Source organism: Panulirus ornatus, chromosome 9 (genome assembly GCF_036320965.1).
Source record: "Panulirus ornatus isolate Po-2019 chromosome 9, ASM3632096v1, whole genome shotgun sequence".
Taxonomy (NCBI): domain Eukaryota; kingdom Metazoa; phylum Arthropoda; class Malacostraca; order Decapoda; family Palinuridae; genus Panulirus; species Panulirus ornatus.
In genome coordinates, this window is record NC_092232.1 from 30493666 (window position 1) to 30516725 (window position 23060).

At 43.4% G+C, this 23060-nt stretch overlaps 2 protein-coding genes across 2 annotated transcripts in view; one reads left to right on the top strand and one right to left on the bottom strand.

The window, feature by feature from the left end:
* The window catches only part of LOC139750309 (coiled-coil domain-containing protein 39-like), a 512953-nt gene that overhangs the window by 294636 nt on the left and 195257 nt on the right, over window positions 1-23060 (top strand). The gene's annotated exons all lie outside the window — the stretch shown is intronic.
* IFT57 (intraflagellar transport 57) overlaps window positions 16620-23060 on the bottom strand; it is a 47526-nt gene continuing 41085 nt past the window's right edge. The window contains exon 10 of the mRNA XM_071664958.1: window positions 16620-19851. The gene's annotated coding sequence lies outside the window, so the exon portion shown is untranslated. The remainder of the gene's footprint in view (window positions 19852-23060) is intronic.

A 23060-nucleotide genomic window follows, 5' to 3' on the forward strand; every position in this document is an offset into this window, starting at 1 on the left:
ACAGACCTGACCCACCCAACCATGTGTATACCTCATGACAGACCTGACCCACCCAACCATGTGTATACCTCATGACAGACCTGACCCACCCAACCATGTACATACCTCATGACACACCTGACCCACCCAACCATGTGTATACCTCATGACAGACCTGACCCACCCAACCATGTGTATACCTCATGACAGACCTGACCCACGCAACCATGTGTATACCTCATGACAGACCTGACCCACCCAACCATGTGTATACCTCATGACAGACATGACCCACCCAACCATGTGTATACCTCATGACAGACATGACCCACCCAACCATGTGTATACCTCATGACAGACCTGACCCACCCAACCATGTGTATACCTCATGACAGACATGACCCACCCAACCATGTGTATACCTCATGACAGACCTGACCCACCCAACCATGTGTATACCTCATGACAGACCTGACCCACCCAACCATGTGTATACCTCATGACAGACCTGACCCACACAACCATGTGTATACCTCATGACAGACCTGACCCACACAACCATGTGTATACCTCATGACAGACCTGACCCACCCAACCATGTGTATACCTCATGACAGACCTGACCCACCCAACCATGTGTATACCTCATGACAGACCTGACCCACCCAACCATGTGTATACCTCATGACAGACCTGACCCACACAACCATGTGTATACCTCATGACAGACCTGACCCACACAACCATGTGTATACCTCATGACAGACATGACCCACACAACCATGTGTATACCTCATGACAGACCTGACCCACCCAACCATGTGTATACCTCATGACAGACCTGACCCACCCAACCATGTGTATACCTCATGACAGACCTGACCCACACAACCATGTGTATACCTCATGACAGACCTGACCCACACAACCATGTGTATACCTCATGACAGACCTGACCCACCCAACCATGTGTATACCTCATGACAGACCTGACCCACCCAACCATGTGTATACCTCATGACAGACCTGACCCACCCAACCATGTGTATACCTCATGACAGACCTGACCCACCCAACCATGTGTATACCTCATGACAGACCTGACCCACCCAACCATGTGTATACCTCATGACAGACCTGACCCACCCAACCATGTGTATACCTCATGACAGACCTGACCCACCCAACCATGTGTATACCTCATGACAGACCTGACCCACACAACCATGTGTATACCTCATGACAGACCTGACCCACCCAACCATGTGTATACCTCATGACAGACCTGACCCACACAACCATGTGTATACCTCATGACAGACCTGACCCACACAACCATGTGTATACCTCATGACAGACCTGACCCACCCAACCATTGTATACCTCATGACAGACCTGACCCACCCAACCATGTGTATACCTCATGACAGACCTGACCGACACAACCATATGTATACCTAATGACAGACCTGACCCACCCAAACCATGTGTATACCTCATGACAGACCTGACCCACACAACCATGTGTATACCTCATGACAGACCTGACCCACCCAACTATTCGTATACCTCATGACAGACCTGACCCACACAACCATGTGTATGCCTCATGACAGACCTGACCCACCCAACCATGTGTATACCTCATGACAGACCTGACCCACACAACCATGTGTATACCTCATGACAGACCTGACCCACACACCCATGTGTATACCTCATGACAGACCTGACCCACCCAACCATGTGTATACCTCATGACAGACCTGACCCACACAACCATGTGTATACCTCACGACAACACTGTAGTGTGGAACAGATGTACATCATGACAACACTGTAGTGTGGACCAGATCTACCTCGTGACAACACTGTAGTGTGGACCAGATCTACCTCGTGACAACACTGTAGTGTGGACCAGATCTACCTCATGACAACACTGTAGTGTGGACCAGATCTACCTCGTGACAACACTGTAGTGTGGACCAGATCTACCTCGTGACAACACTGTAGTGTGGACCAGATCTACCTCATGACAACACTGTAGTGTGGACCAGATCTACCTCATGACAACACTGTAGTGTGGACCAGATCTACCTCATGACAACACTGTAGTGTGGACCAGATCTACGTCATGACAACACTGTATTGTGGACCAGATCTACCTCATGACAACACTGTATTGTGGACCAGATCTACCTCATGACAACACTGTAGTGTGGACCAGATCTACCTCATGACAACACTGTATTGTGGACCAGCTCTACGTCATGACAACACTGTAGTGTGGACCAGATCTACCTCATGACAACACTGTATTGTGGACCAGATCTACCTCATGACAACACTGTAGTGTGGACCAGATCTACCTCATGACAACACTGTAGTGTGGACCAGATCTACCTCATGACAACACTGTAGTGTGGACCAGATCTACATCATGACAACACTGTAGTGTGGACCAGATCTACCTCATGACAACACTGTAGTGTTTACCAGATCTACCTCATGACAACACTCTAGTATGGACCAGATCTATCTCATGACAACACTCTAGTAAGGACCAGATCTACGTTATGACAACACTGTATTGTGGGCCAGATCTACGTCATGACAACACTGTAGTGTGGACCAGATCTACGTCATGACAACACTGTAGTGTGGACCAGATCTACCTCATGACAACACTGTATTGTGGGCCAGATCTACCTCATGACAACACTGTAGTGTGGACCAGATCTACGTCATGACAACACTGTAGTGTGGACCAGATCTACCTCATGACAACACTGTAGTGTGGACCAGATCTACCTTATGACAACGCTGTAGTGTGGACCAGCTCTACGTCATGACAACACTGTAGTGTGGACCAGATCTACCTCATGACAACACTGTATTGTGGACCAGATCTACATCATGACAACACTGTAGTGTGGACCAGATCTACCTCATGACAACACTGTAGTGTGGACCAGATCTACGTTATGACAACACAGTAGTGTGGACCAGATCTACCTCATGACAACACCCTAGTGTGGACCAGATCTACCTCATGACAACACTGTAGTGTGGACCAGATCTACCTCATGACAACACTGTATTGTGGACCAGATCTACCTCATGACAACACTGTAGTGTGGACCAGATCTACCTCATGACAACAGTGTAGTGTGGACCAGATCTACGTCATGACAACACTGTAGTGTGGACCAGATCTACGTTATGACAACACTGTAGTGTGGACCAGATCTACATCATGACAACACTGTAGTGTGGACCAGATCTACATCATGACAACACTGTAGTGTGGACCAGATCTACATCATGACAACACTGTAGTGTGGACCAGATCTACGTTATGACAACACTGTAGTGTGGACCAGATCTACATCATGACAACACTGTAGTGTGGACCAGATCTACATCATGACAACACTGTAGTGTGGACCAGATCTACATCATGACAACACTGTAGTGTGGACCAGATCTACGTTATGACAACACTGTAGTGTGGACCAGATCTACCTCATGACAACACTGTAGTGTGGACCAGATCTACGTCATGACAACACTGTAGTGTGGACCAGATCTACGTTATGACAACACTGTAGTGTGGACCAGATCTACATCATGACAACACTGTAGTGTGGACCAGATCTACGTTATGACAACACTGTAGTGTGGACCAGATCTACATCATGACAACACTGTAGTGTGGACCAGATCTACGTTATGACAACACTGTAGTGTGGACCAGATCTACCTCATGACAACACTGTAGTGTGGACCAGTTCTACTTCATGACAACACTGTAGTGTGGACCAGATCTACGTCATGACAACACTGTAGTGTGGACCAGAGCGTCACCTTGTGATGGGACCGTGGCCCACACTGCAGTATAAACATGTCGCCATACGTCACTGGACATCCGCTCTCACATGTCATTTCACATCATCACATTTCTCCTCTCCGTCAAGTACTTCTGGTCGTCACGTCCTCTTGTGCATGTATGTTGTGGTGGGTGGTGTGTGTGTGTGTGTGTGTGTGTGTGTTGTGGTACGTTGTGTTAACGACAACAAGCAGGCTGCTATTGTGCCCTCAGCCTCACCATCCACGCTCCATCCCCCCCATTTCTTTTCTTTTTTTTTTTCTAAGGGTGGGTAGAGGAGAGGAAGTGGTGGGACAGGGGAAGGGGTAGTGTAATATGGAGGAGAAGACAGAAGTGTGTGGATAGTGTCCATGTCTGATGCACTCGCAGGATTAAAGGTAACCCTAATGTTCCCTTCACAGTCTGGACTCAGAACCACTACGCGAGAACCTGCACACTCACCATCACCCCACGAAGACATTCTGCCCCGAGATAAGGCTCAGAGAGAGAGAGAGAGAGAGAGAGTTACATAGATTCACAGACCACACAGAGCCAAGGTCCAAGCATGGTAGTCTGGCCTTAACATTACTTAAAAAGGCAGCCCCTTAAAAGCAGTAGCAGAAAAGAAAAACAAAGTGAAGGCTCTTCCTCCACCCTCCACTTCCTGCGGCAACACGCCGGACGGAAAACAGGTAAAAAAAAAATACCTTGCAGGATTAATATACCTGAAAGAAATTTCTATAGGAAGCCATAAGGTAGAATGAACATGAATATGTCATGCATCCCAACACCAGCGACATGCATGACAGTAGTAGGGATAAACTTGAGCTCTCGCCTCTCGACTTACCCTGTCTGTATTATTCCTGATACTGAAGAATGATACAGTGATTATGTCTTGCTGTCGTAAAGCAGGCAAGACTAGGGAATCACCGCAGCATGGTCAGGGAGAGACCAGGCTAGCATGATATACCACTAAGTTCTCATGATTGATCAAATGAATTATTTGATAACGATGAGTGACAAGTGATGATCAAGCCTTATTTCGAAGATATTAAAAGTATTGCTCTGACCCACCTTTTCTGGGAGCTTATTGCACGCACCAATGATGTCGTTGGGAAAGAAATGTATCGCACAGTCCAGAGTAACTCGGTAACCTCTCACTTTTAGTCCATTTTCTCTCGTTCGTAGTGATGGCGCTACTGTAAAGAAATTTTCAATATCGACGATGTTGAATCATTTACGTATTGTAAAACATTCTATTGATTTCCCTCGGAGGTGCCTCTTGCTCAGACGTAACGTTTAACTCTGGCAATCTGTCCTCATATGTTGTTAAATAAGGAAGGAATTGATTTATTGTTCTTTACTGCAGTCCTTCCGTTTTGCGAATGTCTTTGCTTAAGTGGGGGCCCAAAACTACACTGCATATTCGAGATGGGGTCTAGACTTAGGTGTAGTTGCAGTATCATATTCTTGGTTTTGTATTAAAAGTTTCTTAATAAATCCAAACATCCTGTTTGTTTTCTTGGCACCATTACAATGCTGGGAGAATTTTATTGATGGAGACAGTGACCCCAAGATCCCTCATACTAGGTGTGTCCTTTATCTTGTGACCCATCAGTTCACAATCGAATTTCTTGTTGAGGTTTCCTACTTGTAACAGCTGACGTTTACCGACGTTGAATGGCATTTTCTAGAACATTCAGCGATTTTATCTGTGTTCTTTCTGTCATTTTAGCGTATCTTCTTCAGTTGATATGGCACTGACGATCTCTGTGCTATCAGCAAAGTTGGACACTTTAGTTATTGAGCCTTACGTTACTATCGTTAATATGTGTGATGAAAAGTATAGGCCCAAGCACGGCTCCCTGGGGGACCCCACTAGTAACGGGTGACCACAGTCATGACCACCCGTTCATTACAACTCTCTGCTTCCTGTCACGTGACCAGACTTCTGGCCCATGTCCTGTACAACCAGTACTTCCCAAAGGCCCGGACTTTGAACATCAGTTTAACGTGGGGGGGACTTTGTCGAATGCTTTCTGGAAGTCCAGAAGTATTATATCAGTTGATTTTGTCCCGTCTTGGGTGTTGAATAATGTGTGATAAAACTTACGGAGGTTTGTAAGGCATGATCTCCGTCTTTCAAAACCATGTCGTGTATTATTGACCAGACTGCGTTTCTCCAGGTAGGATACGATTGAGAGAGAGAGAGAGAGAGAGAGAGAGAGAGAGAGAGAGAGAGAGAGAGAGAGAGAGAGAGAGAGAGAGAGAGAGAGAGTCATTCATAAACAACGTGAGGGACATCATTAGATAAGTTACTCACTGCGTGAAGTGAACACAATCCTAGCATCAGCCAGGGTGTGTAGGAGAGGCGTCGCGTGGGAACAGGAGTGAGGAGCCACACGTTACATAACGGGGCGGCCTGGCGGCGTCTGGTGTGCTACTCCCTCTGTTTACCCGCCGGCCTCCCCGACCCCGACTCCCGCCACTTACTTCCTGAACGCTCTCTCTCTCTCTCTCTCTCTCTCTCTCTCTCTCTCTCTCTCTCTCTCTCTCTCTCTCTCTCTCTCTGTGTGTGTGCATGCGCATTTCGCTGAAAGCCCCAGTCACTGCGATGGTCCAGTGTACCATCACTGGTACACTGGACCATCGCAGCTGCCCGCCTGGCGACGCACGACGCCCTCGTGCACTTGCTCTCCTGAGCAACAAGAAAGGAATACATGAGTAACCTCTGTCCCTCGACCACATACCTCACCCCTGGTGATGCGCCCTGATGCAGTCACCGCCCGCCTAGGGATTAGCCAGCGTAGGGTCGAATCCTGGTACCAGTCAACCCAGCTGTTCATCCTTATCTAGAGACTAGTCGATGAATTGGTTACCTCATCTAGGCTAGGTGTACATGGGGTATTCAGTGTTGTGAATGGAAATGGTGAAGAGCTTGTGGATTTGTGTGCTGAAAAAAATGGTGATTGGGAATACCTGGATTAAAAAGAGAGATATACATAATTATACGTTATGTGTGAGTGGGAGAAATGGTCAAACGTCATTATTGGATTACGTATTAATTGATAGGCGTGTAAAAGAGAGACTTTTCGTTGTTAATGTGCTGAGAGGGACAGCTGGAGGGATGTCTGACCATCATCTTGTGGAGACGAAGGTTAAGATTTGTAGAGGTTTTCAGAAAAGAGAGATTGTTGGGGTGAAGAGAGTGGTGAGAGTAAGTGAGCTTGGAAAGGACACATGTGTAAGGAAGTACTAGGAGAGATTGAGTGTAGAGTGGCAAAAGGTGAGAGCAAATGACGTGAGGGGAGTGGGTGAGGAATGAGATGCGTTTAGGGAAGCAGTGATGGCATGTGCAAAAGATGCATGTGGCATGAAAAAGGTGGGAAATGGGCAGATTAGAAAGGGTAGTGAGTGGTGGGATGAAGAAGTAGTTGTTAGTGAAAGAGAAAAGAGGCGTTTGGACGATACTTACAAGGAAGGAGTGCAAATGACTGGGAGATGTATAAAAGAAAGCGGCAGGGGGTCAAGAGGAAGGTGGAAAGGTTGAAAAAGAGGGCAAATGAGAGCTGGGGTCAGAGAGTATCATTAAACTTTAAGGAGAATAAAAAGATGTTTTGGAAGGAGGTGAATAATGTGCGTAAGACGAGAGAACACATGGGAACATCGGTGAAGGGGGCTAATGGGGAGGTGATAACACGTTGTGGTGATGTGAGAAGGAGATGGAGTGAGTATTTTGAAGGTATGTTGAATGTTTGATGACAGAGGGGCAGATGAAAAGTTTTTTGAACGGGGTGGTGTGCGAAGCGAGAGTCAGGGAGAATGATTTGGTTAAGAGAGAAGAGGTAGTAAAAGCTTTTCGGAAGATGAAATCCGGCAAGGCCGTGGGTTTGGATGGTATTGCAGTTGAGTTTAATAAGAAAGGGGGGTGAATGTATTGTTGACTGGTTGGTAAGGATATTCACTGTATGTATGGATCATGGTGAATTGCCTGAGGATTGATGGAAAGCGTGCATAGTGCCATTGTACAAAGGCAGGGGGGATAAAGGTGAGTATTCAAACTGCAGAAGCATAAATTTGCTGAGTATCCCTGGGAAATTACATTGAGAGGGTGAAGGCATGTACAGAGCACCAGACTGGCAGAAGAGCAGTAAGGTTTTAGAAGTGTTAGATGATGTGTGAATCAGGTGTTTGCTATGAAGAATGTATGTGAGAAATACTTAGAAAAACAGATGGATTTATATGTAGCATTTATAGCTCTGGAGAAGGCATACGCTAGGGTTAATAGAGATACTTTGTGGAAGATCTTAAGAGTATATGGTGTGGGAGGTAAGCTGCTAGAAGCAGTGAAAAGTTTTTACCAAGGATGTAAGGTATGTGTACGAGTAGGAAGAGAGGACTGATCGGTTCCCGTGAATGTTGGTCTGCGGTAGGGGTTTATGATGCTATCATGGTTGTAAAAAAAAAATTATGGATGGGGTATTTAGGGAGGTAAATGCAAGAGTTTTGGAGAGAGGGGCGAGTATGCAGTATGTTGAGGATGAGAGGGCTTGGGAAGTGAGTCAGTTGTTGTTCGCTGATGATACAGCGCTGGTGGCTGATTCGGGTGAGAAACTGCAGAAGTTGGTGACTAAGTTTGGAAAAGTGTGTGAAAGGAGAAAGTTGCGAGTAAATGTGAATAAGAGAAAGGTTATTAGGGTTCAGTAGAGTTGAGGGACAAGCTAATTAGGATGTAAGTTTGAATGGAGAAAAATTGGTGGGAGTGAAGTGTTTTAGATATCTGGGAGTAGACTTAGCAGCTGATGGAACCATGGAAGGAGAATTGAGTCACAGAGTGGGGGAGGGGGCGAAGGTTTTGGGAGCAATGAAGAATGTGTGGAAGGAGAGAACGTTATCTCGGAGAGCAAAAATGGGTATGTTTGAAGGAATAGTGGTTCAACAAAGCTGTGGTTGCGAGTCATGGGCTATAGATAGGGTTTTACGGAGGAGGGTGGATGTGTTGGAGGACAATATGTGGTTTGATCGAGTAAGTAATGAAAGGGTAAGAGAGATGTGTGGAAATAAAATGTGTGGTTGAGGAAGCAGAAGAGGGTGTATTGAATTAGTTTGGAAATATGGGGAGAATGAGTGAGGAAAGATTGACAAAGAGGATATGTATGTCAGAGGTAGAGAGATCAAGGTGAAGCGAGAGACCAAATTGGAAGTGGTAGGATGGATTGAAGAAGAAAGACAAATAGTTTGAAAATAGAAATTTTCATCATAGAGAATAAAGCGGCTTCTCTACTGTAAAACGCTGCTCGTATGAACCAAAAACAGGTAATAACGTACATAAACAGAAATAAGCAGGATCAACTTTAGATTCGCCCCCACACCCTAAGTTATTCTAATCTACGTAAGTTAGGATAGATTTAAGTCTGGTAAGGTTAGGGTACATACCTAACATTATCTTACCTTAAAAAAAAAAAAAGTGAAAGGAAGGTGAACCTTCATGTGACCTTACATACGAAATAAATGAAGCATCGCCAGGCAGACATGTGCACATACTGGTACATGTAGACGTACGCCCTCATCAGACCGGCCCCAGCGGCAACACACAGGACAGGTTGTCCTGGAAGAACCAAGAACACATTCCACATATGTGTCCTTCCTGGTCGCTGCTGGGCCTCGTACCTGCGTCAGTAACACCAGTTTAGATGCCGACATGACCTGCCTTTTAAGTAAGATATCAACTCTTGACTGACTCTAAAATCACTGGAGTCTTCAGTGTTGTACATACTGACCCGTGTTGCACTTGCGTGTAACCTACCAAGTAAGCAACTAACTTCCCTGTGCGACAGGTTGGTTCTCAAGGCGAGCACAGTCGTCTTTAAATCCGTCTACATGGCAGGACTGTGCCCGCCTCCCTCATGCACAACCAGCAGTTGTGCATGAGGGAGGCGCATGTCTATCATCATGCGGGGACACGTTTATATCTTAATTTCTTGAACGAGACCATAATCAGTTGGGATATGGTATGAATGTATGCGCGGGACCTTACTGGTCCGTGATGTTATGTTCACTCCGATAAGTAACAGATTTTCCTTAACAAGGTGCAGTTGTTACTTCACTCGGTAACAAGTGTTGTGATATTTCAGCATGATCTCTACATGGCCGCCACAACAAACCGTGGCCAACCTGCCAAGTCGTATGTATTCGGACATTGTATGAGACCACTGTATAGTTATCCCACGCGTTTGAAAACTTTTGAAAATACATAAAGCGCAGAAACGTAGACATTTGAGCGCTTAACAGGTTTTATGTCTGTGTGGTGCTGCGAGAGACCAAGGCCACCAGATACCTTTGGTAGATTTCGCCAGTTCTTTCGCCATTTTAGCCACTTTCTTTTCAAAATAGTTTCAGCCAGTTATCTATGTCCCTATATTTCACATAGTTTCTGTTTTATGGATTTGAGAGAGGAAATCCAATCCATGTCTGGTCCACTTATACCTGTGTTTTTCAGCATATCATCATTGCGTCTTGTTTAGCTTCTCCATCATCGGGATAATCTTGTAAAGTAACTCGTCTTTTATCAGTCAGGTCGGGACGTGTGGCTGCCACGGCTTGAGGTGGAGTGTTGTCGGGTAGGGACGCACTGACGTCAACCTGTGCGATTGTAAATGACACACAAGACGTACATAATATTGTGGACATGATTTACCAGACCTGGGTGACGTTTTCCCCTGACTCTAACCTTTATGATACCATGATTGACCTTGATGTGTGAAGGAATAACGTGCCTCCACTTGACCAAGATTCGAACATTCGATATTTCCTGCAATGCGCCATGTAGACTAATTGCCATCTTTAAAACAGTTCAGTCAGCTTCGAAACAAATGTCATATTCTAAATTTGTGCTTCTAAGATCCGGAAATTGTAATAACATAGTGGTAGATGTAACAGGAAAGTCCCACATTGGGAAAAAAAAAAAAAAAAAACGAAATAGAAGGTCAGGTATATTTCGGTCCGGAGCCTAGCCTAGTTTGGTGCCCGCTCAGGATCCTAGTCTCTGGAGCGATGTATAACCGACTCTTCTATTTCGTGTTTTCTTCTCCAATATGGGATGTTCCTGTTACTTGTACTTTTAAGTAAAAGAAAAAAGAATGGTAGCTATAAAAGACGTCATTAGTATATGTATACCGCATAAGCTTTCAGAGAAAAAGAATAGAAATGAAGTGATACAAGCTGTAGCATGCTGAGTGATGTTATCAAACGATACAAATGTTTTCATTCCATTTTTGCGCAGAAATACCTGCAATGTCTTACAACAACGATTGGCAACATGATGACACTGGAGAAGAAACAGTGGCAAGTTTGTGATTTATTTCGAAACTGACATATATCTAGTGGCGATGAAAATAATAATCTCTATTTACTCCTCCAGAATGTCAGCTTGCACTATTTTACTCTCAGAAATCGTAAATTTAATGGTGGTTGTGGGGGGGGGGGAGACGCGATATTGAAAAATCACACTGGAAAAATCTGAACGTAAAGCAGTACAGCGGACGATATGGGGACTGGTCACGTGCAGCCAGACTCTTTCTGATTGATAGTAGCTATCATCATGATAAGACAGTGCAGGCGCCTGAGATAATTGGCTCCCCAAACGCAGCTACGCCAATGACCACACTTTCCCCTTAGCGTCAGTACTACCCTCTGACTCTCCCTCAGTGTCTGCCATAAACAAAATGGAGCCACATTGAAAGGATGCCCAGTCACCGTGATCCTACCCACCTTAGTCATCGCGTAAATTTGTTACGTCCATACTACACACATGGGCTGGTAGTCCACCCTCCTTGTAGGGGTAGAAGTAGGTTGGGAAGTTTGGTGGATGTTCTTGCTGTAGATTATTGAGTGGTGTGGCTGAGACTGGGGCATTGAAACACGTTCAACCACAACAATGCTATATTGGATAGGCTATGTAAGGTTGAGGTGACAAGGCGCTGAACTACTGGAGGTGCAGGATTGTGATGAAGAAGAGGTAAAGTTAAAGTAGGTCGAGTGATAACGAGACAGGCTTGGCCATGCGTCCTGTGATGCTGGTGAAGTCAGATGAAGCAGAAGCATCACTCGTGGGAGAAGTGCGAGGCTGGCTGCCTGGTCAACGTGGAGCTCCTGCAGGAGGAGGTGGGTGTGGCCCGTACCGCGGCTCCTGGGGTGTGCGGCGGCTGCCGGCAAATGCAAACACTGTAAAGGGAAGACTGGAAGGCACCGCAAAATCCTGTGGGCATTGACGGCTGTCGAATACTGTTATTCTTTTATTATTCATTTATTTATTTATTATACTTAACCTCTGTTTCCCGCGTCAGCGAGGTAGCGCCAGGCAACAGACAGACGAAGAACAGCCCATCCACTTACATATATATATATATATATATATATATATATATATATATATATATATATATATATATATATATATATATATATATATTTCCCATTTTAAAGTGTGTGAAAGAAGAAAGTTAAGAGTAAATGTGAATAAGAGCAAGGTTATTAGGTACAGTAGGGTTGAGGGTCAGTTCAATTGGGAGGTGACTTTGAATGGAGAAAAACTGGAGGAAGTGAAGTGTTTTAGATATCTGGGAGTGGATCTGGCAGCGGATGGAACCATGGAAGCGGAAGTGGATCATAGGGTGGGGGAGGGGGCGAAAATTCTGGGAGCCTTGAAGAATGTGTGAAAGTCGAGAACATTATCTCGGAAAGCAAAAATGGGTATGTTTGAAGGAATAGTGGTTCCAACAATGTTGTATGGTTGCGAGGCGTGGACTATGGATAGAGTTGTGCGCAGGAGGATGGATGTGCTGGAAATGAGATGTTTGAGGACAATGTGTGGTGTGAGGTGGTTTGATCGAGTAAGTAACGTAAGGGTAAGAGAGATGTGTGGAAATAAAAAGAGCGTGGTTGAGAGAGCAGAAGAGGGTGTTTTGAAATGGTTTGGTCACATGGAGAGAATGAGTGAGGAAAGATTGACCAAGAGGATATATGTGTCGGAGGTGGAGGGAACGAGGAGAAGAGGGAGACCAAATTGGAGGTGGAAAGATGGAGTGAAAAAGATTTTGTGTGATCGGGGCCTGAACATGCAGGAGGGTGAAAGGAGGGCAAAGAATAGAGTGAATTGGAACGATGTGGTATACCGGGGTCGACGTGCTGTCAATGGATTGAACCAGGGCATATACACATATACATATACATATACACATATACACATACATAGACATATACATACATACACAAGTACATATACTTGCCTTCATCCATTCCTGTCGCTACCCCACCCTACTGGGAAAAGCATCCCTACCTTCTGCTTCAGCATGGTAGCGCCAGAAAAACAGACAAAAAGGCCACATTCGTTCACGCTCAGTGTTTAGCTGTCATGTGTAATGCACCGAAATCACAGCTCCCTATCCGCTATCCGCATCCATGGTTTACCAGACACTTCACATGCCCTGGTTCAATCTATTGGCAACACGTCGACCCCGGTGTACTACATTCCATTCATTCTATTCCTTGCACGCCTCTCACCCTCCTGTATGTTCAGGCCCCAATCGCTCAAAATCTTTTTCACTCCATCCTTCCACCTCCAATTTGGTCTCCCACTTCTCCTTGTTCCCTCCACCTCTGACACATATATCATCTTTGTCAATCTTTCCTCACTCTTTCTCTCCATATGTCCAAACCATTTCAACACACCCTCTTCTGCTGCCTCAACAACACTTTTTATATTTTCACACATCTCTCTTACCCTTTCAATACTTACTCGATCAAACCACCTCACACCACATATTGTCCTCAAACATTTCATTTCCAACACATCCACCCTCCTCCGTACAACCCTAATCTATATCCCCATGCCTTGCAACCATATTGCATTGTTGGAACCACTATTCCTTCAAACAGACCCATTTTTGCTCTCCGAGATAAAGTTCTCTCTTTCCACACGGGATAAGTATCTTGGCTGGATCCCGTTATGCTTTAGTATGGAATGGTCTTCATTTGATCCAGTTATGCTTTAGTTTGTAATGGACTACATTTATATAAATTATTTGGCGAACTAAATACCAGAGCTACAACTGATTAAGGATGACGACACTGGATTTAGTGGGTGAACCTGCATGTAAGGGTTAGATTCCCGGCAACATTGACATGTGCTTAGGAAAAGGAAATTTCAACCCAACCCAAAGGTTGAAAAGGTTATGATACCGATGGGGGCATACTGGGGGTAAAGGAGTTGTAAGTTTGGTAAAAGATTCTGCAAGTGTGAGTATCGGGACTCTGGGGCGTTGTGGGTGACCAAACCATGTAGTTTCAGCCGTCAGGTTGGAGTCATTTACCTAGTGATTTGGCAATGCCACACCTCGACCACTGCTGCGTCTTGAAGCTATGGAAGACCAAAGAAACGCTAGGCAGGAATACACCAACACTTTGCAGGGTCAAGCTTTTCTGTGAAGTAAGCGTGTGCTTATTCAAAGATGTTTTCCTTGGGTTGGATTCATACCTTCTCTAGGTTTTCCTCTGCACTTCGAGATCCTTAAATACTTGTGCTTGTGGATGGCATTAGAGTGGCTACTGAGGAAAGGTTGGATGATGGCCTGGCTGTTCACTTGGTCTGTTGTCAGTTTGTTAACATTCGTCGGTGATGTAAGTTATACCTGACCAGTTCTGCGAGTTGAAGCAAATCTTAATACAAACTTGGACGTCTTGAATTCTTATTTTCATTTTTGTTTTGGTATGAAGAGTGCCAAGTAAAGAAATATCTTCATCCCGACAACAAGCCTTGGGTGAACAAAGAAACGAAAAATATGCTCAATGAAAAACGTAGAGTCATACATAATGGAGATCGTGCTCAGTTAAAATTAATAAAAAAAAAAAATCAAATAAGAGACAATATCGAGTCAAAAAGAACTTCCAAGGAAAAGGTTGAGGGGTTATTTAGAACACATCGTGTGTAAGATGCGTGGAAAGGATTAAAAACAGTATGTGATGATATAAAACTGATTGTTCCTGAATCAAAATATTGATGCATATGTGAATGATATGAATTCATATTTTTTTTTTCTTTTTTGCAAGATTTGATAGAAATTATTCTAGCGAAGAGTACAGTCATGTTATGTCGGTTATTCGAGACAGAAATGATGAAAGAATCGTGATATCGTAAGACCATGTATTGCAGTCCCTGAAGTGTATTAGGCCTGGAAAAGCCAAGGGACCGGAAGGTGTGCCAGCCGAGATACTGAAGTGTTGTGCTGAACATCTGGTTTCACCCATACTTCAGCAACTTATTTCAGGACTCCCTAGAACAAGGGGTACTGCCTGACATGGATATTGTCAGAAATAAAGCCAATTTTAAAATTATACTTTTTAACCTTGAGCTTCTAGCCATAAAGAATTTCATTTTGTATCATGTATGCAACTTGGCGATAAATACATCTTACGTACTTAGGCGGCAGGAGTGTAGCGGGTTTGGCCGTAGGTGCGTTGTTTGTTACGGCTGCTGCTCGTGACGGGCAGGGGCCATGTCCCATGTGATCACAGTCCTCCTGATGATGGACGTCAGAGATGAGGCACTACAGTGAAACCTGCCAGGAAGATGATACGTCAGGAGTCACGTTGGGTGACGGAGGAGACGCCCTAAGGGCAGCTGGAGTCTGGGAGTCACATCGCTAAGACTTCGCACTGGAGTGGTCCACTGGTGTGGTGGTGAGTCAACTTCTTGACTGCCTTGCTGGGGTGATGCCCCGGTGTATAAGAGGCGGTGAGGTCAGTTGTGGGAGGTGTAGTTATTCCCAAATGGAATCCGTAATGTCGAAGCGGAATATTGGAAGCTTCTGGCCTTTCTCCAAGCTGTTGGATTTGAGGTTAAGTAGGTAAGAGCGGCCCCTCTCATGGAAATATCCAAGTCATTTATAATTAAAGTGGCAGCTTTTGATCTACTGCTGAGCATCGAGTGTAGATGAGAGATTAATGCTACAGGTGCAGTTGCAGATTGGCCTACCAAACATTTTGCCCGGGGATTATCAGGTCAGGTGAGGTCACACGCTGTCACCTGGTCACGGTGTCGTCAGCAAGTGAAAATTGCGTTTACCGAGTGACTCCTGCCGACCGCTGGAAGCTACGGAAGTATTGTCATCTTTCGTCTATATTTGTGAAGACTGTTGTATGGGCTACCATATATAAAGGCAATGGCCGTTTGTCATGGCTTGTCAAAGAAGAAAAGCAGTATTGTGTAAACCCTATTTAGCCTACTTAATCTAGGCGAAGAAGAAAAACAGTGTGGAGTAGACAGTATTTAGCCTAGTTAGATGTAGCAAATATGCAGTCAGTAATTACCTTGAAGGACGCTATTTAGTACTTATAAGTTTTGAAACCAAGAATAATATGTGAATGATTTCCTGTTGAACTGTAAAGGTCATTTGATAATCGACTGAGTAGGACAGCTTTGGACTCCTTAAGATAAACATGAACAAGAACCCCACAGTCCCGGGTAGCAACTACTGGTGTTAGCAGTGTGGGAGTAACAGAATTCAAGATATCTAAACGTCAAGAATTGTACACATGAAGGAGTCAGGACCAATGGCAGGGGAGAGTTCAGTGCCGCAAAGTCAAAGCCAGATTGGCTGTAGTGAAGCAGGTGATAAGCAACCATACGCAGATGTGTGACAACCTGACCAAGCAACAGATGTTAGGCACGTATTAGCAACCGCTTCCTAGACATACAAGTAAATTAAACACCAGGTACATTTTTTGTAATGTATTTTGAAATTCACAAAATGATATACATTTTTGTTCTTGACAGGGAAACAAGTATGATGTATTCTTTGGATCAAAGAAAAAAATCGACCTATTGTAGTTGGTGGAATATCAAGTAATGGCTTGATTTATAGTATGGGAAGGGCAGATGAAGTTCCCAGTACTGAAGAGGCTTGGTGATGATAGTAACATACAGTACTGACAACACGAACACAAAAGTGACATAGATATTGGTGAGACTTAGTCCCAGACACTGACGAAACCTAGTTATGTAACAGTACAAAAGAGGATTGGAGATGCCAGCAACCATAAAGAAAACTAGGTGACATTCAGGACACAATAGGCAGCGCATATTATTCACCAAGTGACGTGTATAAAATAGTTGGAGTAATGATGCCAAAAGAGGAGGCTCAAATGACAAGCTCATTTAAGGTGCCCTGTATAACGTTCTTCACTAAATACTAGTAAGATCCAACCCACCAGATAAAAGGATGTATATTCCTGACAAGATCAGGTGAAACATCCAATAGGACATGGGTAAGTGATGTAGTTAAAGTGTCCACTGGGTGTTCTAGGTGATGCGCCAGCCAGTGACATCCAAAGGGCATGTTCTCTTGTAGAAGCCTAAACTATTTGTACATTAACAATAGCCCAAGTAATGGATCCCTCTGTAGTCTTCTAGGTTATACATCCACTTATAGACATAATACATATAATTACTACCCCCAAAGAACCAATATTTATATAAATGTACAAGAGTGCCTGCTCGCCGTGGCAATGTGGGTGAAATAAGAGACAACCTTCATAGAAGTCTCAAGCATACATTGACGAAGAATGGAATGTTGCCAACTGGAGCTGTGCCCTTCAGTACTTCCTGCTCTAAAAGGCCACACCTATCTAGGTTCCTGCGTGAAGTGCAGGCAGTATCGAGCTGTTCCCGGATGCCATGCCGGACCATAGGCCATACCCAGATATCTTGCACATTCATTTTTTTTTTCACCGCTAGGATATGATGGTAAGGTCATCATCCAACTACTAGTACTAGCCGGTCTCATTAACCTTAACCCTGGACCACCATGCCAAATATCTATCAAATAAAGCACTATTTCAATAGATGCTGCCACTCCACCTAATATCATATCACCCCCACTGCACAATGTCCATGGAGACTACTAAGATCACTGTAAATGCTACGATCATTTGACTACAAACCTCCAAAGCCCACCACAAACTTCCTTATTAATTCCAGCAAAAACGCTCTGCAAACATCACAGAACGCACACTCCTACTTTTCACCAACAAATCATTCTTCTTCACAGAACCCCAGTGACAAACTAAACATATAGCAACTCAACGTCAACAGCATCATTATGAAACGGAAATACCCAAACAATGCAGAGAACACAACATCCAATAAGCAACCATGAAGTAAAGGTACGTGACATTAATGACAAAAGACAGCAGATTTTCCCCACCAGGTGAGGTTTATGTATTAAAGTAAGTTAGCTGGTTGAGGTATTAAAATAAGTTAGCTGGTTGAGGTTAGTAGCCTGCGACGTGGTGGAGAGAGGCCTGTCTGGTGTGTTGGTAGCCTGGGACAAGCGCATGGAGGCTGTAATAACCCTACCTCCCTTACATGTTTAACATTAGAAAGACAGACAACAGGAGGCCTGACTGGGCTGTCTGGTAAAAAGAAAAAACGATTAACTTGACAAGAAAATGTATTTCCACTCAGCATTTTTAAGCTATCACCGACTCCTTCTATTGTCCCTGTTAACTCTCTCGTTCATATAGGTTATTTCTGGCGGTTTTTCTCAGAGTATACCCAAATTTATAAAATACTTGTGTACTCTACTTTTGAACATACTTAGTTTTAGCATCCACTATGTCTGATGGTAACTTACTCCAATGCTCAACACACTTGTGGGAAAAGAAGCTTTTCCCACGTCCATATTACATCGCTTAGCTTTTAAGTCTTATTCCATTTGTCCTGGTAACCAAATTTTATTATATTTTGAACAGATGTTCGTGATTTACTTCATCTAACTTGTTGAGAAATTTGAACACTTGGATTAAGTTGCTGTGGTCTACGTTTTTTTTAAGGAAGAGAGCCAGACGTGTTGCCTCTCCTCGTATGCCAGATTTCTGAGGGATGGAATAGTTTAGTCTCGTGTCTTTGTTTGTACTTGCTATAGTTTTTCCTCGTCTCTTTTTTAGTTTAGGGACAAAAACTGGACTGCATATTCAAGGTGTGGTCTTACTAAAGAATTATAAAGTGTGAGAATTGTTTCTGGTGCCTTGTAATCTATGTTCCTGGCTATGAAACTTAACATTTGGTTGTCTTTTTGTTCATGGATTGACAGTTTAGTGTACTTAAGATCGTTGCTAATGATAACTCCGATGTCTTTGTCTTCATTTGATTTAGTTAGAGTTTCCGAATAGTTTGTAGTAATAACATCTTATTTCCAAAATGCATAATCATACACTTGTCTACATTAAACTTCATTTGCCATCTGTCTGACCACTTGGCTAGTAAGTTATATCTTGAATCATTTTGCAGTCCCACCTGTTTACAGCTCTACCTCCTAGCGTAGTTTCATCGGCAGAGTTGGAGATCTTAGATATGAGACCGAGTTCTAGGTCATTAAAGTATATTATGAAAAGAATTGGGCCTATGACCGACCCCTGTGGCACACCACTCGTTATGTCTAGTCAATCTGAGGCTTCGCCGTTTAATACTACACGCTGCTTTCTTCCAATAAGCCAGTCTCTGATCCATGTACAGACTTCACTGATTCTGTGTGCTTTGCGTTTACGTAAAAGTCTCTTGTGAAGTACTTTATCGAAAGCTTTTTGGAAATCTAAGTATACTACATCAGACGGTACTTTTTCGTCCCATTTCTAACAGAAAAATTCCGGCAAATTTGTCAGGCAGGATCTTCTACTGCGGAAATTCAACCGATATTGAAGCAGGTATGTGGCTGAGTCTTGGAACAAGGTTGTATGTGGTGCACAGAGTCACTGACTGTTGTGGTACTACGAGGAATTGCCGGTAATGAGGATACTGAGGATTTTTGAGTGGAATCAGATTGTTTGTTGAGAGCGTCGTCTGAGGGATGCTGACTGTGGGTAGAGTGAACATACAATTCCAAGAATTGTCCAGCAGGTTCTGGCCGGCTACGTTGTTTTACGGACAGCCGCATTGAGGCCAAGGGATCCTGTAGGTAGAGGAAATGGCTCAGGCAAGATCTACCAAGTTATGTAGAGTTGCACAGAATATTCCAAGCTGTAGCTAGACTGTGCGGGTCTTGATAACGAAGCTGGAGGACCACGTGGTAACGAGGAAGGGTCGGTGGGACAAAGTACTCAGGCTGGGATCAAAGTGAATTACACAAGGATGTTGAGGCAGATTAATATGTTGTGGAGTTAGTGTTGGAGCAGGACCTAGAGTGTGACAAAGTGGTGCTGTTGTTAAAGGTTAATGTGAAAATTTTATGGAAGTAGGCAGTTAGGGGAAAAGTGTGTGAACTAAATATTAAACTGACTGGCATGGTAAGGTTTGGCCACATTGATCTGTGTTGTGATGCAGAATTAAGAAAGTTATCAGGGATTGTGTTAATAGTGAACACCCTGGGTGTGAACAATTTGTGAACTTTTGAAATCTTGTATTTAATGTTGTGAATAAGGTTTCATTTACTTTTCAAAGGAAATTGACATGTGTTTATTGTTTTGTTTTTGGCAGAGATCATTCTTGTAATATTTCTTTTGTAAATAACTAAGTATATTTTTGTTTTTAGTGGCCCACGCAGGAATTCGTTTGTACCTTAATTTTTCTCTATTAGTGTGGAGACGAGCTCTGTGTACTCTGCTCTTTTTTGTGTGTGAAGTTTTGCCTTGTTGCATGTACATAAAAGTTGGAGTAATGATTATCCAAAAAAGAGGAAGCCCAAATGACATTCTCAGTTGAAGTGCTATATATAAATATCCATTAGAAGAAAAGAGCCATCTTCCTAAGGAGATCAGATGAAATGTGTAATAGGACATGAGTATATGATGTAGGAAAAGTGTCCCACCGACAAACTAAATGTATTGCAACTCAGCGCCAACAGCATTAGAAATAAAACACAGAAATACTCCACCAACAACATCCACATAACCCTCATCAAAGAAACCACTCGCACCCAGATGTAGTCCCCTACCTTTATACAGCTACACAACTGCAAGAAATAACAGCCAAGGACAAAGAGAAGGGCTCATTACACTTGTCCAACAAACCATATCTTTCTCGGACACCAGTGACACTACAAAACTCCTCAAAAACAATGACAGAGAGCTTGGGAAGTGAGTCAGTTGTTGTTCGCTGATGATAGAGCGCTGGTGGCTGATTCATGTGAGAAACTGCAGAGGCTGGTGACTGAGTTTGGCAAAGTGTGTGAAAGAAGAAAGTTGAGAGTAAATGTGAATGAGAGCAAGGTTATTAGGTACAGTAGGGTTGAGGGTCAAGTCAATTGGGAGGTAAGTTTGAATGGAGAAAAACTGGAGGAAGTGAAATGTTTTAGATATCTGGGAGTGGATTTGGCAGCAGATGGAACCATGGAAGCGGAAGTGAATCATGGGGTGGGGGAAGGGGCAAAAATTCTGGGAGCCTTGAAGAATGTGGGGAAGTCGAGAACATTATTTCGGAAAGCAAAAATGGGTATGTTTGAAGGAATAGTGGTTCCAACAATGTTGTATGGTTGTGAGGCGTGGGCTATGGATAGAGTTGTGCGGAGGAGGGTGGGTGTGCTGGAAATGAGATGTTTAAGGACAATATGTTGTGTGAGGTGGTTTGATCGAGTAAGTAATAATAGGGTAAGGGAGATGTGTGGTAATAAAAAGAGTGTGGTTGAGAGAGCAGAAGAGGGTGTTTTGAAATGGTTTAGTCACATGGAGAGAATGAGTGAGGAAAGATTGACCAAGAGGATATATGTTTCAGAGGTGGAGGGAACGAGGAGAAGTGGGAGACCGAATTGGAGGTGGAAAGATGGAGTGAAAAAGATTTTGTGTGATCGGGGCCTGAACATGCAGGAGGGTGAAAGGCGTGCGAGGAATAGAGTGAATTGGAATGATGTGGTATACCAGGGTCGACGTGCTGTCAATGAATTGAACCAGGGCATGTGAAGCGTCTGGGGTAAACCATGGAAAGTTCTGTGGGGCCTGGATGTGGAAAGGGAGCTGTGGTTTCGGCTTTATTACATGACAGCTAGAGACTGAGTGTGAACGAATGGGGCCTTTCTTGTCTTCCTAGCGCTACCTTGCACACATGAGGGGGGAGGGGGGTTATTTCATGTGTGGCAGGGTGGTGATGGGAATGAATAAAGGCAGACATTATGAATTGTGTACATGTGTATATATGTATATGTCTGTGTGTGTATATATATGTATACGTTGAGATGTATAGGTATGTATATTTGCGTGTGTGGACTCGTATGTATACACATGTGTATGTGGGTGGGTTGGGCCATTCTTTCGTCTGTTTCCTTGCGCTACCTTGCTAATGCAGGAGACAGCGGGAAGTGGCAAATAGTATGAAAATATATATATATATATATATATATATATATATATATATATATATATATATATATATATATATATATATTCTTTTTTTTTTTTTTTTTTTTTTTTTTTTTTTCTTTTCATACTATTCGCCATTTCCCGCGATAGCGAGGTAGCGTTAAGAACAGAGGACTGGGCCTTTGAGGGAATATCCTCACCTGACCCCCTTCTCTCTTCCTTCTTTTGGAAAAAAAAAAAAGAGAAAAACGAGAGGGGAGGATTTCCAGCCCCCCGCTCCCTTCCCTTTTAGTCGCCTTCTACGACACGCAGGGAATACGTGGGAAGTATTCTTTCTCCCCTATCCCCAGGGATAATATATATATATATATATATATATATATATATATATATATATATATATATATATATATATATATATATATATATTATCCCTGGGGATAGGGGATTAAGAATACTTCCCACGTATTCCATGCGTGTCGTAGATGGCGACTAAAAGGGGAGGGAGCGGGGGGCTGGAAATCCTCCCCTCTCGTTTTTTTTTTTAATTTTCCAAGAGAAAGAACAGAGGGGGGGCCAGGTGAGGATATTCCAAAAAAGGCCCAGTCCTCTGTTCTTAACGCTACCTCGCTAACGCGGGAAATGGCGAATAGTTTAAAAGAAAATATATATATATATATATATATATATATATATATATATATATATAGATATATATATATATATAGATATATATATATAGATATATATATATAGATATATATATATATATATATATATATATATATATATATATATATATATATATATATATATATATATACCATAGAAATAAAAACAACTGCAGAACCTCACCAGCATGCACAATAGC